This window comes from Octopus sinensis, linkage group LG23 (assembly GCF_006345805.1).
Source record: "Octopus sinensis linkage group LG23, ASM634580v1, whole genome shotgun sequence".
Taxonomy (NCBI): domain Eukaryota; kingdom Metazoa; phylum Mollusca; class Cephalopoda; order Octopoda; family Octopodidae; genus Octopus; species Octopus sinensis.
Genome location: NC_043019.1, coordinates 24404945 through 24421132, shown reverse-complemented (window position 1 = coordinate 24421132; position 16188 = coordinate 24404945).

Below are 16188 nucleotides of genomic sequence, written 5' to 3'. Positions count from 1 at the left end.
TTTTGTCCTGTTTACCGTTTGTCATGCTATCGTCTGTCCTTCCGCATGTTGAGTTTTGTTGGTTTCCGTTTGTTGTGTTCCTTCTGACCTATATTTGATTTATATGTATGCATATATATATATATATATATATATATATATATATACATATATCTTTCCACTTGTTTCTGTCATTGGACTGCGACCATGCTGGGGCACCATCTTGAAGAACTTTAATCGACTCGATTCCAGTAAGTATTTTCTTAAACTCGGTAATTATTCTATCCGTCTCTTTTGCGAACTGCTTAGTTACGGAGACGTAAACAAACCAACAAACGTTGACAAGCATTGGTGGGACAAGCACAAAAGCACACACGCATATATAGACGACGGGTGCTCTTTAGTTTCCCTCAACGAAATCCACTCACAAGGTCTTGATTGGCCTTAGGCTATATTAGAAGATACTTGCCTAAAGTGCCATGCTGTGAGACTGAACCCGGCACCCTGCATTTGGGAAGCAAATTTCTTACCACACAGCGAGGCGTACTCTACAAAAAGTATTGACTTATTCCTCCTTCTAATGTTAAATTGTTTATAAATCGACAAAAATCAATGACCGCAGCTTTAAAGCTACGGTCATGTTGGGGTTATGTAACTATATGTGGATTGTTAGCGAGTTTTTCTCCGCCTTCCTATTATTTTGGACTTTTCTCTGTCTCCTGATTCTGATGAGTTTTGCTCGAAACGTAAAACACCCTTTCCTTCCTCCCTTGAGCGTTTTATTAATACTTTGCATGTACAACGTCCTCACGTTGTTGTTTTTTCTTGTCCGTTTTTTTTTTAATAACCACACACACACACATATATATATAGTCACTTAAGGCGTGTTCCCTTAAGAACGTATTAGTGTACAAATAGAGCTCATTCACCCTTAGAATTCCCAAATAGCCGGTAATATTATTATGGTATGCTACCAATTCTAGTGTTAGGTATTCCACGTGTGTGAAAATAAAAAAATAAAGAGCAAAAGAGTCAAAAGGAAAAATAAGTACGGTTAGGCAGGTTTTTAATGATCACTACCAATATTTCAATACATATATATACAGGCTTTAAATTGAAATTGAAATTAAATGAAATTAGGTTTGATAGTTTCAAAGGAGCCATGGATGTAATAGCATTGAAGTCAAAATTTACTTGTGGAGACAGCGATTAAATATCGCCCGAGGAGATACGTATGGATGGTATTATACAGGCAAGTCATTGCCTAATTTAATTTACTTTTAATTTAAATTTTAATCCTGTATGTATAAGTAGATCTATATGTATCGAAACATTTGTAGTGATCATTAAAATGCTGCCTACCCGTACTTACTCTTCCTTTTGACTCTTTGACTCCTTACTTTATATATATATATATATATATATATATATATATATATATATTATATATATATATATATGTATGTATGTATGTATGTATATATATATGTATATATATGTATATATATGTATGTATGTATATATATATATATTATATATATATATATACGTATATATATATGTATATATATATGTATATATATGTATATATATGTATGTATGTATGCATATATATATATGTATATATATGTATATATATATACATATATATATGTATAATATATATATATATAGATATATATATATATAATATATATATATATATATATTATATATATATATATAATAAGGTAGCTGAGTTAAAGGTAAAAATAACCGTCTATGGGATAAAAGTATCCATTATACTACTGGTATATTACTTATGTTTAACCATGGGCATACATATGCAAACATATTATGCTCATAAACTATAGGTAAAGACAAGGATAAACATGGGTTTATCAAGAATCAAAATTTAAAGAAAACAGAAAATGGAAAAATATTGATGAACAACAATTGGCTTACATTAATTATTATTTATTAATTCAATACAAATAGACTACATCCCAACTAATAGCTGTTTCTGCCTCCAATGATGTATGGCATTTATCATATTTAATAATAAAACCGATCTGTAACATGGATTTTCATCAGAGTGAAGAATAAATAAAAAAGAAGACCCTAGAGAAGAAAAAGAAGTTGAATATGGTTATAATCATACCATTTTGTTTGTGTATTTCTTTGGGACGTTAAGTAAATGACTGGTGGGTTAATCATTCTACGAGGGTATAAGATGGATAAAAAATAATAAAAAGATAATAGCGGAATACACCAATAAGTTTTAGTCGGAGAAAGGGCGAAGATACAATAAGGTTTAAACTAATTATAATGATTTTCAATAATTATGTTTATAGTACTAATTAATAGGATTTATCACACTAAACTGCTAATCGATTAAATGAAATTTTTTGCTCACTAGTAAGGTGGTTAAACCCATCCACCTGTTGTCCGAAGTGAGATAGATCAAGATCCAGCGATATATATATATATATATATATATATATATATATATATATATATATATATATATATTATATATATATGTATATTTTCTTGCCATTGAGACGTGTTTAGGCAAAATTTTATAACGTGTCTTGTGTTTACAAGCAGGCTCTAGGCAGATGTTTTGTACTGTTTGAAGATCAGGGCGCTGGTACATAAGAAACTACGACGGAAAACGAAGAGAAAGTTGATGCAAAAATTGGAATGAGAAAACAAAGAGTGAATAAAAACTGAAAAATGAAAGGAAACAAAGAAAATTAGAGTTGTGTTCCCTTCGACTGTAGATGTCATAATTAAACTTGATGTTGTAGCATAGTTTAATAGAGAGGGGTCCAAAGTTTGTGAGATAGCTGCTCAATTCGGAGAGGGTGGTGTCCTCCAATTCGCCGAAACAAATTTGTCCATATGCTTGCATTTGTTGAAAATTCATTCCAGATCCGGAATGTTACTATTAAGCAAATGATAAAGTGTCATACTATTTATTTTTGGCTCTAGTTCTTTATAATCTGAATTGAAATACTAGTGGAATAAGTTTATTTTTATTTCATTTTGACCGAATAGATATCAATCGTCTACAATACTCTTCATCAAATACTCGTATTTGTAGCAAATAACATATCTGGCCTCCTCGTATTCTGTTACGAAAGAAGATAAAAGCACTTCTTACTCCAGAAGTCCTCATGCTTCAATGGTACGTTTTTACTAGGAAATTGGAAGAAGTGAATACACGGTCCTATCTTCGTCGATGTTATACAGTTAATAAAAATACAATAATTGGATCTGTTTAATCACTATTACGAATAACATTCTGGTGAATAGTGCGCAGTAAGAAGCAAATCTTGTGACTTTGCCATTCATCTTTCGATGAAATAAATATCAATATCAACGATGTAGTGAAGTGAATTCATTTGCTATATTTCTTTCCTGCAAAAGAGTTTTTCATGGTTTATTATAATTTTGACAGGCGCGAGAAGTAAAAGACCGAGTTCCGCTTTTTAACAGCATATATTTCATTCGTCACTAATATCATTGGAAAATGAATGAATGTCAGAAAATCTTGTTTCCTTGTACTGTGAATCGTGTGCTTTGTGCTCATGTAAAAATTATTGCCTTTTATTGAGTCTGCTAGTTACAAATCACTCAAGCCAACACAACGCAAGGACTTCTAACAACTAACAATTCCTAAGTTTCAAATTAAATTGATTATGGGATGTTGTACTCGCTTATTGGTAGTGAATTTGAATAGCTAATATAAAATAATGGATCGCAAACAAAAGCTCTTTCCGCTGGCGATCTCGCTTTATACAATTAAGCATCTCTCTCATCTCTCCCATCTCTAACATATTGGTCTATCCATTTCCCTTCATGTTTTGCTGTCATTTTCATGGCTGCTGTTCAAACGCATTCATATTGTGTTTTCTCAACCAGCCATGTAACCAGTCAATGTGCCTAACTCGACTGACACTTAATTGTAACTTTACTTCACTGCTCTCTTTCATTAATATTTCTGTTTATATTGATTTTCTTTATTTCAACCAGACAGATATTGATTTCTACTATTTCGTCTAGTCAAATAAATAAATAAATATATAAATATATAAATAAACGATATGAAATGAAAAAATGAAATATATTTGAAATATTTAAACGGTTCTGGACAGTGTATATTCAGAATAAAATACATGCCATCTTCAGAAAAGTAGAACATTTTTTTCTAACATTTTTACAATCATAAATGTATTATTTCACATCGTACAATATATATATATATATATATATATATAATATATATATATATATATATATAGAGAGAGAGAGAGAGAGAGAGATAGATAGATAGATATACATGCACATTTGTATGTATATACAGATATATATATATATATATATATATATATACATACACACATTTACATCCATCCATCCATCTATACATACATACATACATACATACATACATATATTGAAGCCATTCTCCATGTGTTCGTTCAGTGTCTGATCATGTCTGACATGTGACTATTTGTCGATCGGCTGATGCTACATGTAAGACAGATGCGCATGTCCGTTAAGTCTTACATGAAGGCTCCCGCGCCTCCTTCTACTAGAAGGAAAGAGAATGCACTTTATCTCAATAAAGTGGAAATGACGTCAAACAGTATGTTAGATAAGATTAAAACGAATGAGTGCAATGAGGTGGAGGTGAGGGTGGAGAACTAGTTGCAGCTTTTCAGCAAAATGGCGGAATGTAAGGCGGAGTGAGGAGCACGGCTTTGTTGAATAGCTTATTCTGAATATGCGACCAGATATCACAATTGAATGAGTACAAGAACTCTAGATAATCAAGGGTCATGATATTTGTGGAACTTTGAACTGTTCTTAGCTTGCTGTTTTCATTTTGGAATACGTATTTTTTTTTAAATATCAGTTTAATTTGGTGATTTCTATTCTTTGTTTCCCGTAACACTCGCTGTAAACTCCGTTTAGTAATTTGTCATAGCAATGCACTCCATCTACCGTCCTTGTAGAAATATAAGTAACTATGATTATTAATATGTCTACTACAGGTTCATGTGGATTTCAGTTTTTCTGAAGTATGGGTAGTATTGTTCTTGAAGGTGTAGAAATGCATTTGTTGTGCAGATTTCCATTGTTTCTCTTTTGAAATAGTTCTGTATATCTTGCACCCTCAAACCTACGAACGAGCAAGGAATATTTTATTTACATTAGCTTATGAGAGACATTGTCTGAAATCACTTTGTTATTTTCTAGTTTTTTTTTTCTCTCTAAAATCATTCATTCACTTTTTTCTAGATTACTATGCTGAAGCAATATTGTATTAGAATATGTATTTCTACGAATTGTCTTATTTATACCAATGACTACATATTTTAGCATTAGATTCACGCTCACGGCATTTTTCTAGGTCTACGTTCTCAGATCAAATCTCGCCAAGGTCGAACGTGCCTTTCTTATTTTTTAAAACTTCTCATAAACATATCATCGAATTATTTTCCACGGGAGAGCAGAGGGAAGGATGTTGTGGGAGCGGCAACTACACGTCGTTCCACTGTTAAATGGTTGTCGAAGAAAGTATAACAACAACAACCACTACCACCGGCGCAAGAGGTAGCGATGGTGGGCAAGAGCAACGACAGGAAAAGCAACAGAATAGACAGCATCAATGAAAGCATCAAAACCACTGTAAACCATCACTATCGTAGCAACAAAAGTTACCGAAGACAGCAAAAAAAAAAGAAAAAAAAAAGAAAACAAGCAAACAAACAAAAAGTACAAATAATAAAAACAACAACATCGGTATTGTCAATATAAGCCAAGCAGTGTATGGCGACAGGAAAATCACTGCCACCGACATCACCACAAACTTGTCAACAGTAACTGGTTGAAACAGTAATAAAACTACTACCACCATTACAACTAATTCAGTTGCCAGTGAGAATAAAAACATTCCACAGCTAGAATCTTTAGTAGTGTCCTGGCAGACCACAAATTCAAAACGCTATGGAAACTGAACAAGAACATTATACGGAAACGATCTCGCAAATGTCCTCTTGAAGCCTATCGGATTTGGAACTACTGTGGGTAATTTCTAGAATTCTTAGCCTGCTGAGGCACTGAGAGGCACTACTGGTTGAAATCAAATTCTACAGAAACAGAAGTGCCGTCCGGCAGGCGTGTTCAGGATAACCTACACGTCACGTACCTGACCAATTTTCTGTTGTCAGACTGTGGGTTTACATAATGTTTGTTTTATCTTCTTCGTGGTACATTACGCCAAAGCAAGGAGATATTCACTTCTGGTAATATCTAAACCATCTTTCTTTTCACAAACCTCCGATTGAGATATGATGGAATCAGCAGAAGTTCGTCGCATTCTAGAGTTATGGCTGCATTTTCATTAACTTATTGGGAAGCTCACTAATCTGTGTTAAAGCATTTTCCTCAAGCGACATGGATTTTATACCCAATACTGGTTTGAGGCATTTTTCTATCTGCACTTGCGTTGCACGCTCAAGTCGCTTCATTTTAATTGTAATTCATTTTTACAAATTGTCTTTTCGTCCCTTCTAGTAATTCTGCCATTCTTTGTGAAATGTATTTTTTCATCTCAGACATTTTCCCGCAAGTATTACTGACTCTCGTCTTCAGCACGCATAGGCGCAGGAGTGGCTGTGTGGTAATTAGCTTGCTAACCAACCACATGGTTCCGGGTTCAGTCCCACTGCGTGGCACCTTGGGCAAGTGTCTTCTGCTATAGCCCCGGGCCGACCAATGCCTTGTGAGTGGATTTGGTAGACGGAAACTGAAAGAAGCCTGTCGTATATATATATATGTGTGTGTGTGTTTGTGTGTCTGTGTTTGTCCCCCTAGCATTGCTTGACAACCGATGCTGGTGTGTTTACGTCCCCGTCACTTAGCGGTTCAGCAAAAGAGACCGATAGAATAAGTACTGGGCTTACAAAGAATAAGTCCCGGGGTCGATTTGCTCGACTAAAGGCGGTGCTGCAGCATGGCCGCAGTCAAATGACTGAAACAAGTAAAAGAGAGTAAAGAGAAAAGAGAATATACGAAACCGTTTCTGTTTTGTTACCAAATTACACTGGTAGCCGTTTTTATTTTCTTAATGTTTGAGCTGATGGAAGTAGGTGGTGGTGGGGGCGGTGTTTGCATCATTGTTCTCTTTGTCTTGTTTGTCACTGCCACTGTTCCCGTTATTTTTTTGTTATGGTGTGATTTCTTGTTGCTATTGTTGTTGTTGCTGTTGATGTAGTTATATATACATTTTCAGTCAATTGTAGTAGGTAGTGGAGGGAATCTATTTTCATGACTCTTCCAAGAGTCATTACCCCCAACTCGATTTGGGAAGCCATATTGTTTTTTGTTTTCAATTATGGAATTCAGTAATTTAAGAATCTACAGTTTCACAATATTTTGAGAGATTACTAGCTGGTTTCTTAACAAAACTACGGATATGAATCTAACATACATACCGTTCTTTAAAACAACAAAATTCTACTATAAATCAGGAGCTTCGAACAGGCATAAGTACAATAATAATAGTAATAATAATAATAATTGCTTTTTCTTGTAAGTACAATAATAATAATAATAATGATAATAATAATAATAATAATAATAATGATGATGATAATGATGATGATAATAATAATAATAATAATAATAATAATAATAATAATAATAATAATAATAATGATAATAACAATAATATTTTCTTTATTAACCACTGAGGATTAATATAAAAAGATTTGGGATGCTACAGGACAATACAATGCAATTAGAGAGGGATTCAAGTGTGTAAATAACGAATAACAATGAAAGTTCAAACAATTAAAATCCTCAAAAGAGGGAGACTACAAAGGGCTGTTCGTGAAACCATCACAAAAAGCCACGATCGCCCTGACCTCTAGGGCAAGTACCTTTTCCCCTTCATCTGCCCCAGATTTAGAGTAGGGCCATTCATTCTGGCCATTGGCGCTACATCCACCCAACTTTTAACAAAATCGCTGGGAGGCAGCACTTACCTATTGATGTACAGATATGCGCTAAAACTGCAACATCTCCAGCGTTTCCCTGACGATGAGATGGTGTGGTGGCCATTTGTCAAAAAAAACTTTTTGCAGCACGTCTCATTGACAGAGCTGCAATACTGGATCATGCGTAGGCTGAGACAGTATATTTGGTACCTGAAGTGATGTGTACCGCTCACAGCCCTCTGCCAGTTTCACCTCGAAGTTTTATAGGAGATTAGTGGCTATCAAGAGGGACAAAGTCCACGAGGAAAATCTTTCGGGTTAGGGTCTATGGATACTTTCCAGAAATCTCTAGACTGGCAGTGCTAGCAGCAATCTGTGTTGGTTCGCGATAAGTTTTATAAGCCCGGAAGCGTTGTCAGACAGGCCTGTACAGATGCGCACAGAATGCTGAAACTATTCTGCATGCACTCGTACAGTGTCCGAGCATTGCTGACTTGAGATTTAACGAACAGATGTTGCAACGAATTGGGTGGATCTGGGTAACGACCGAGTCTTCTTGAGGATTTCCTCACCACCTTCTTTTAGCCAGGAATAGCAGGCAGTTTTCTTCTGTCAGGAGGCTACGGCGGAAGAGGTAATGTGGTGAACGAGAGTGAAAAGATTAAAGATGGATTCTTCTCTCTTCCACCAAAATCTCATTAACTTTTTCAAATTCCATTTGAAAAGATGATAGAGAAAGAAAGAGCTGCCCCATAACTTTTGTTGAATAGTGAGTGAATGTGGCGAGGGTGGCTTGTTTGAATAGGCCTACTCTTAGCATGCACCTGTAGGCCGGATGTCACGAACAGGGGAGGGGTACCTGCTTGAAGTGCCCATAGCGGTCGTGGTATCCAAGATGTGTAAGATTCTTTGGTAGCTTCTGGGTGGAGCTCCTCACCGTATGGGAATTTTTTTGTTTAATATTTTATTCTTTTATTCTTTTATTTGTTTAAGTCATTTGACTGCGGCAATGCTGGAGCACCGCCTTTAGTCGATCAAATCGACTCCAGAACTTATTCTTTGTAAGCCTAGTAATTATTCTGTCGGGCTCTCTTGTCAAACCGCTGTGATGGGGACGTAAACACACCAGCATCGGTTGTCAAGCGATGTTGGGGGGACAAACACAGACACACAAACATATATATGCACACACACGCACATATATATATATATATATATATATATATATATACGACGGACTTCTTTCAGTTTCCGTGTAACAAATCCACTCATAAAGCTTTGGCCGGCCCGAGGCTAAAGTAGAAGACACTTGCCCAAGATGCAACGCAGTGGGACTGAACTCGGAACCATGCAGTTGGTAAGCAAACTAATTACCACACAACCAGTTGGTTTTTACAGTTTCCACGTGCTGTATATAAAACCAACACTGTCCATTGTGTTGTTTCGTCTTGTTTTGTGTGTAACTCTGGTGTCCAATAAAGAATTCAATAATAATAATAATAATAATAATATAATAATAATAATAATAATAATAATAACAATAACAATAATAATAATAATAATAATAATAATAATAATAATAATAATAACAATAACAATAACAATAACAATAATAATAATAATAATAATAATAATAATAATAATAATAAATAATAATAATAATAATAACAATAACAATAACAATAATAATAATAATAATAATAATAATAATAAACCGACCTTCACTTATCGCCTACTGAGAATCATGATCATGGTTCCCAACACACAGAATGGGAACAGTCCCAACTTATGTATAGTAAGAACTCGGTAGTCTTGGTTGACAGTCTTAAAAGAGACGGTGTCTCGATAAAAATACCGGTTAGTGGCTAATCTCAGTTGAGTGAAAATGTCTAATACAAATGTATCAAATAATGGTGTTAATGGGGCTGGAATCAAAGGTAAAAACCTTTCGCCAGGCAGGTGTTCTGTGGTTGAGCAGCGCAGGCCCAGTTGTCATCCACAGACTGCTAATACAAATAGTCACAGGTAGAGAAGAAAGTGGAATAAGGAGGCAAACTGAACTGTAATTGAATGCTAGATCAGAAGTGAACCAAGTACAAGGGAATTCTGACAATGCATGAAAGCAAAATGGGATGAAATAGGACTCTTCGTCGTAAGTGTTAGCAACGGTAACTAGATTATTTAGGTTGCAGTTATGGTGGCTGCAGACAGAGTTGGATACAAAAGAAAAGAAACAGAATGTAAAGAACCATACTGGCGTAGACGAATTTGTGAGAAAATGCTTTCTAATCGATATATCAATAGCAACAGATGACAATGTTTCTGTAAAAGAAACGGACAAACTTTCAAAATACAAAGATCTGGAAGTTGAGATAACTCCAATATGGAGCCTAAAAGCGGGAAAAACTCCTATCATAGCGGGTGCATTAGGTATGATAAAAAATTTCAGACAAATATATAACAAAGACACCAGGACTTACAAGTATATATAATATACAGAAAATAGCACTACTAGGCCCCGCACACCTACATAAAACACTTTCAATACAGTAATTATAAGAGCACCACAACAAACCACAGCATATACCCAAGGCACACAAAGCTGCGCTCGGTAGTGCAGTGAAGGCACATGATGAAAATAAGACTAGTGAATAATAATAATAATAATAATAATAATAATAATAATAATAATAATAATAATAATAATAATAGGTAAAGAAAGAAAACTTAAAGAGGAAATGAACACACGCAAAGACAAAGAAACAGCTTGGAAGGAGAAAAATGTCCGGTCAGTATGCAAGAGAGACCAACGCCAAGACAGATACAGAAAACTATGGATGAGAAGGGATGACCTGAATATATAGATGTTTCGCCGCAAGGGCGCCTCAGGTAGCTGCCCCTCTCGCATCCTTTCCCTGTATCTTACAGGTGTCATCTTGGAACAGCCCCACTAACTCGGGCCATGCTAGCATTCGCCAATCGTTCAAACAAATTTATTTGAGTGTAATATCTTCTTCTCAATGCTACCAATAATAATGATATGAATATTATAAAAGCGGCGAGCTGGCAGAAACTTTAGCACGTCGGGCGAAATGCTTAGCGCTATTTCGTCTGTCTTTACATTCTGAGTTCCAATTCCGCCGAGGTCGACTTTGTTTTCACCCTTCGGGGTCGATAACTTAAGTACCAGTTGTGTACTGGGGTCCATCTAATCGACTGGATCCCTACCAAAAAATTTCAGGTGTTGTACCTAGAGTAGAAAAGTACAAACGCAATATTAAGAAACTGGTGATATTACTAGAGTTTTAAAATATTTCACGCGAGATGCATGAATGTATATTGTATTTTTCATAAGACAGATATTGCTTTATTTAATTTTAATTTAACTTTCTCTCTTTCTTTTTTCATCTTTTTCTTTCTTTCTTTCTTTCTTTCTTTACTGATTAGTTATGTTAATGTTTGTAATCTGGAGACGAGCACTTTTCGTTTTTATGTCTGTACGTGTGATAGAATTTGTGAGCTGGAAGGGAGGAGAGATAATAGTCAAATATGTGCATACGTGTGTATATATGTAGATATATTAATATAGTAATATGTATGGATGAATGCAATTGCGCACGCGCTTCTATTTCGTATTGGACATCTCCATCTGTAGAATAGATGTGTAATAGGATAATAGAATCGGGTCATTAATTAAATCGGGAATTAAAGTATATATTTCAATTTTAGTGACATCTATGTATGGCACTTTGTGTGTATGTGTGTTTGTATGTGTAAGTATCAAATAGGAAGAGACTGCACTTCAACAATGCACTCTGTAATATCTACTATCGAGAAACTGAGATTTGGTTGTTCGAATATGAAGTCTACAACTAAACCATTCTTAAAGTTAAATCATTTTTCTGGATCTATGTCGGAAAGAGAAATAACTACGTAAAAGTGCTAAAATGTTTGTAGCTATATTAGATTTCACATTCAATGAAAAAGGTAAACTTGTGCAAAAGCTCCAGGGAGACCCACAATGGAGTACTACTCACATCTCTGCAATAGATCACTATTAAACAGACAAACATCTTAGACTACATCTGAACAAGTCAGTCCACAAACAAGCCGTGTCCTAACTGAACAAATAAAAGAGCACACTCTCCTCAGTTTTAAGTGCTATCATACCATATCCATTCAAGTACACTTAACTCATGTACCTCTTCTTCTCTCGTAACATTTATTGTGTCCTCCACCAGTTCCGTAACTAACTCCGCCCAATACTACCGCCAAGAATATCTCTGCTCTACAATTCTCTGCTTATACGTGTTTCTGCCACTTTTTTCCGTCTTTTAAATTGTTAACTGGAAGCTATTCATCAATGACTTCAACCGAGTTGATCTCTCGGAAGACCTGTGAATGCTACGGTCTCAATACGTTTCTCCAGATTAAACGATTACAAAAAGATAATGGGCTGGTGTACGTCAGGCAATATAGTTGTGGTTTAGTATAGATAGACATCAGGGTAACGCCGTTAGTAGAAGAGGTTGGGAAAGTGAAAGTGTAGTGTCAGAATAAAACAGGGGCAATTAAACTGAGTTAAGAGAAGTTAAGAGAAGTCAAAGTACTTATGGACAAGACAGGAGAAAATGAACAAGTAACAATTGAGAAGTGAAAACTAAAATATGAAAAGCTGAGGCATTGTGAAAGGGTTAGATTTTTATAGATTGCATGAACTGTTAGGAATCCCTCGAAGAACTTTTGGGACAATGCAGAAATTGCCAAAAATTGTTTCCTTTAAAAATTCCAAAATATTCTCTTTTGGGACGATGCAGAAATTACTAATTTTTAAAAAACTTACTCCCAGAGAATTCCAAAAAAGTTTCCACGAATCTCGGAAGGTTTTTTCCATTTAAATCTTCAGAGTCATGAAGTTATAACATTTCTAAGTTTCAAAGTTTAAAGGTTTTAAGGTTTGACAGTTTTAAGGGCTTAAAGTTTTTTTTTCTTTTACGGTCTGATGGTTAGACAGATAGATAGAAAGAAAGAAAGAAAGAAAGAAAGAAAGAAAGAAGAAAGAAAGAAAGAAAGAAAGAAAGAAAGATAGATAGATAGATAGATAGATAGATAGATAGATAGATAGATAGATAGATAGATAGCCTTGTTGCTAGTTCTTCGGTTAAGTATGACTTAACGTGACGTTAGCGTTTTCATCAGGTGTTCTATATGGTGATTATTGTTGGCGTTGGTTAAAGACTCCAGAAGCATTGGACGAATCTCCAGCCATCAAGTTCATTCCAGTGGTTGAAGCTGGGCGCCCTCTCTTTGCTGAAACTCACCTCCTTTATTCGGAGGTTGACTGTATCCTTTCCCCTTGTCGGTATACGGGTGAAGAAATCCCCGTCACAGTCCGGTGCTGGGTGTGGCCTTATGGAGGTACTTCTTCACTCTGACGTGAAGGTGTCTTTTTCTTGATCCTATTTATGTTTCTCCACAGGAACATGCCATTTCCTATATCATTGCCTTAAAGCATAGCCGGATATTGTCTGTTGGCTATTTTGGTTTGATGGGGTACTGATTCAAACAGCATATGTCCAATGTGTTGTTATTTTGAGAGTGGTAGTGTCTAAGAGTATGGCCTTGCTATACGCAGACCACACGCCACTAGTAGGTCCTTTCTATCCATCTATCTATCTATCTATCTATCTATCTATCTATCTATCTATCTCTATCTATCTATCTATCTATCTATCTATCTATCTATCTAATTGTCTATCTATATATCTGTCTATCTATCTATCTATCTATCTATCTATCTATCTATCTATTTATCTATCTATCTATCTATCTATCTATCTATCTATCTATCTATCTATCTATCTATCTATCTATCTATCTATCTATCTATCTATCTGTCTGTCTGTCTGTCTGTCTGTCTATGTGTATGTCTGTCTGTCTATATTAGATTACAAAAAGACAATCACAATCTTCCAGGAAGACTAGAAACCATAATATAAGCTAACTTAGCCCCTCTTTAGTACCTAGAACACTTTAGACATTTTCCTTCGAGCAAAGAATCAGAAAAGTTTTGTAAATTTATGTAGCTGTGCAACTGATATTAGAAATATTTTAGCACCCTAAACTGCAATAAATAAGGACTGATAGCATAGTAGGTAACCGTTAAAATAAAGTTACAATTCTTCTATGATTTACTGAACTTAGTTCGTTTATGAAACCAGAATTAATTACAATGGAAAGCATGCTGTCAAACATTACATTGGTTTTACAAAGAGTAACTTCAAGAACTGTTAAATGAATCATAACTTCTCTTCCTAGAGTGAATAAAGATGCTACAGCATTATCGATTATAGATCAGAGTTAAGAGATAAATGTGATAATATTTGAAAATTAAATTGACAGTTGTGGATTAATAGTGAACTTTATATGAGCGGAGCCGGATATTGGGAATTCAGTACTTGGAAATCATATCTTAACCGATTTAATGAACTCCATCATCAATATAAACATAGGCTCTGAAAATTTCGACAATGGGGCCAACATTATTAGGTTACATTTACTCATTTTAACAGAATAATTTAAAAGAATAATTGTACAATTTGCACTGAACGTAAATTGCGTCATTAGCCACATATGTTTTATACTGGATGTATATAATATGCTGTTATGGAATATCGAATTAAACATTTGATAGCATTGGTTTAGTATTCCTGATTCTATTTGATATATTTGATCACATTTGTTTTTGTTTATATATATCATGATGTTTATAAATGCTGGTGAACTTCGCTCATCACAAACATGCACGCATACATACGTATGTGGTTATGAATGCATGTGTGCGCGCGCGCACCGAAGTTTAAGACAAATATTAATAAATAATATTTAAAACACAATTTTATTATGTTGTCCAGAACATTTGCATTTGGAGAAATTTCCAATATCGTTTCCAATGAGATTCTCAGACTTCAATATTCTGGTTAAGGTAGCTGTTATTGAAAAAGAACTTGTCTGTGTAGTTTCCAGATTCGAATACACAGACCATGAAGTTTAATAAACTTGAAATTGTTCACATGCCGATTAATCTATGCTTTATATTCTTCGCAATAATGCTCATGTTACTCGAGACTTGTGCACACTTAAGAAAATCTGCATGCGATTACTTTTGGACAGTTTCAGGTTTGGTGGAATATATCACTCATATTTTTGAAAGTTTCTGTTCTTTCACTTGACTTTTGTTACTTACTCACTCTATCTGTCGTTTAACAGCCTCCTAAACCCATAATCTTCGTAGCGTGACTACAGAAATGATTTGTTAGTTAACATGGGGATAATTATGACTTGGATATCATATTTGTCATGTAGTTTTTTTATAGCTTTAAGCGATCTCTTGTTATTAATCCTGAACTGATAAAGAATTAGAATGACTGGTCTACCGTCAACATTATGAACGTTTGTTATAATATTCATTATGAAAGTTTATAAAAGTTTATTATCGTTTTCAACACTGTCCATCTCATAGGAATGTTATACCAAATTCCAAAGAAAAAAATAAAAATGTATTAAAAGCTACAATTTCATTCAGCGTCGAATTAACACCTTTTGTATCAAAAGTTTGATTCTGCTAATCAGTCACACTTCTAAGCTTTTCGTGAACTAGATGAACATTCTCTGTTTGGGAACCTTACTGAATTTCAGTTACACATTAGACGATCGTTTATATGACACCTTTCGGTTTTGCGAACCAGTCTTCAGTAAGAAAGGTTGGCAAAAGCAAGTAAAGTTCAAAATAGCTGGAGAAACCATGCTAACTCTTAAAAACAAACCTGGAAAAAACTTAGGACGATGGTAACCTATCTGATAAGCGTTGGAATGATGGATGGGTTGAAAACCACAGGCAGGTCAAAACTGCTGGGTAAATACAAGATCTGGTGCTTCTAGTTTGGCCTTCATTCCAGAATTACTTGGCCCCTGCTCATGTATGAAGTAGCACTGTCGAGGATGGAGACCATCAAGCAGCGGTTCAGTGTTTGCATCAGATGGCTTGATCCACAGCGAACAATTAACACTTCAGCGCTATTTCGGAAAAGACAACTTGGTAGGTGTCTCTTCAACTACTTATAACATCAATTGTTGAAATCTACAAAGTCGCAAAGGTGCAAACGGTCATGATGCTGAGCGAATCCAAAGACGTAGAAATACAAAACAATCTGCC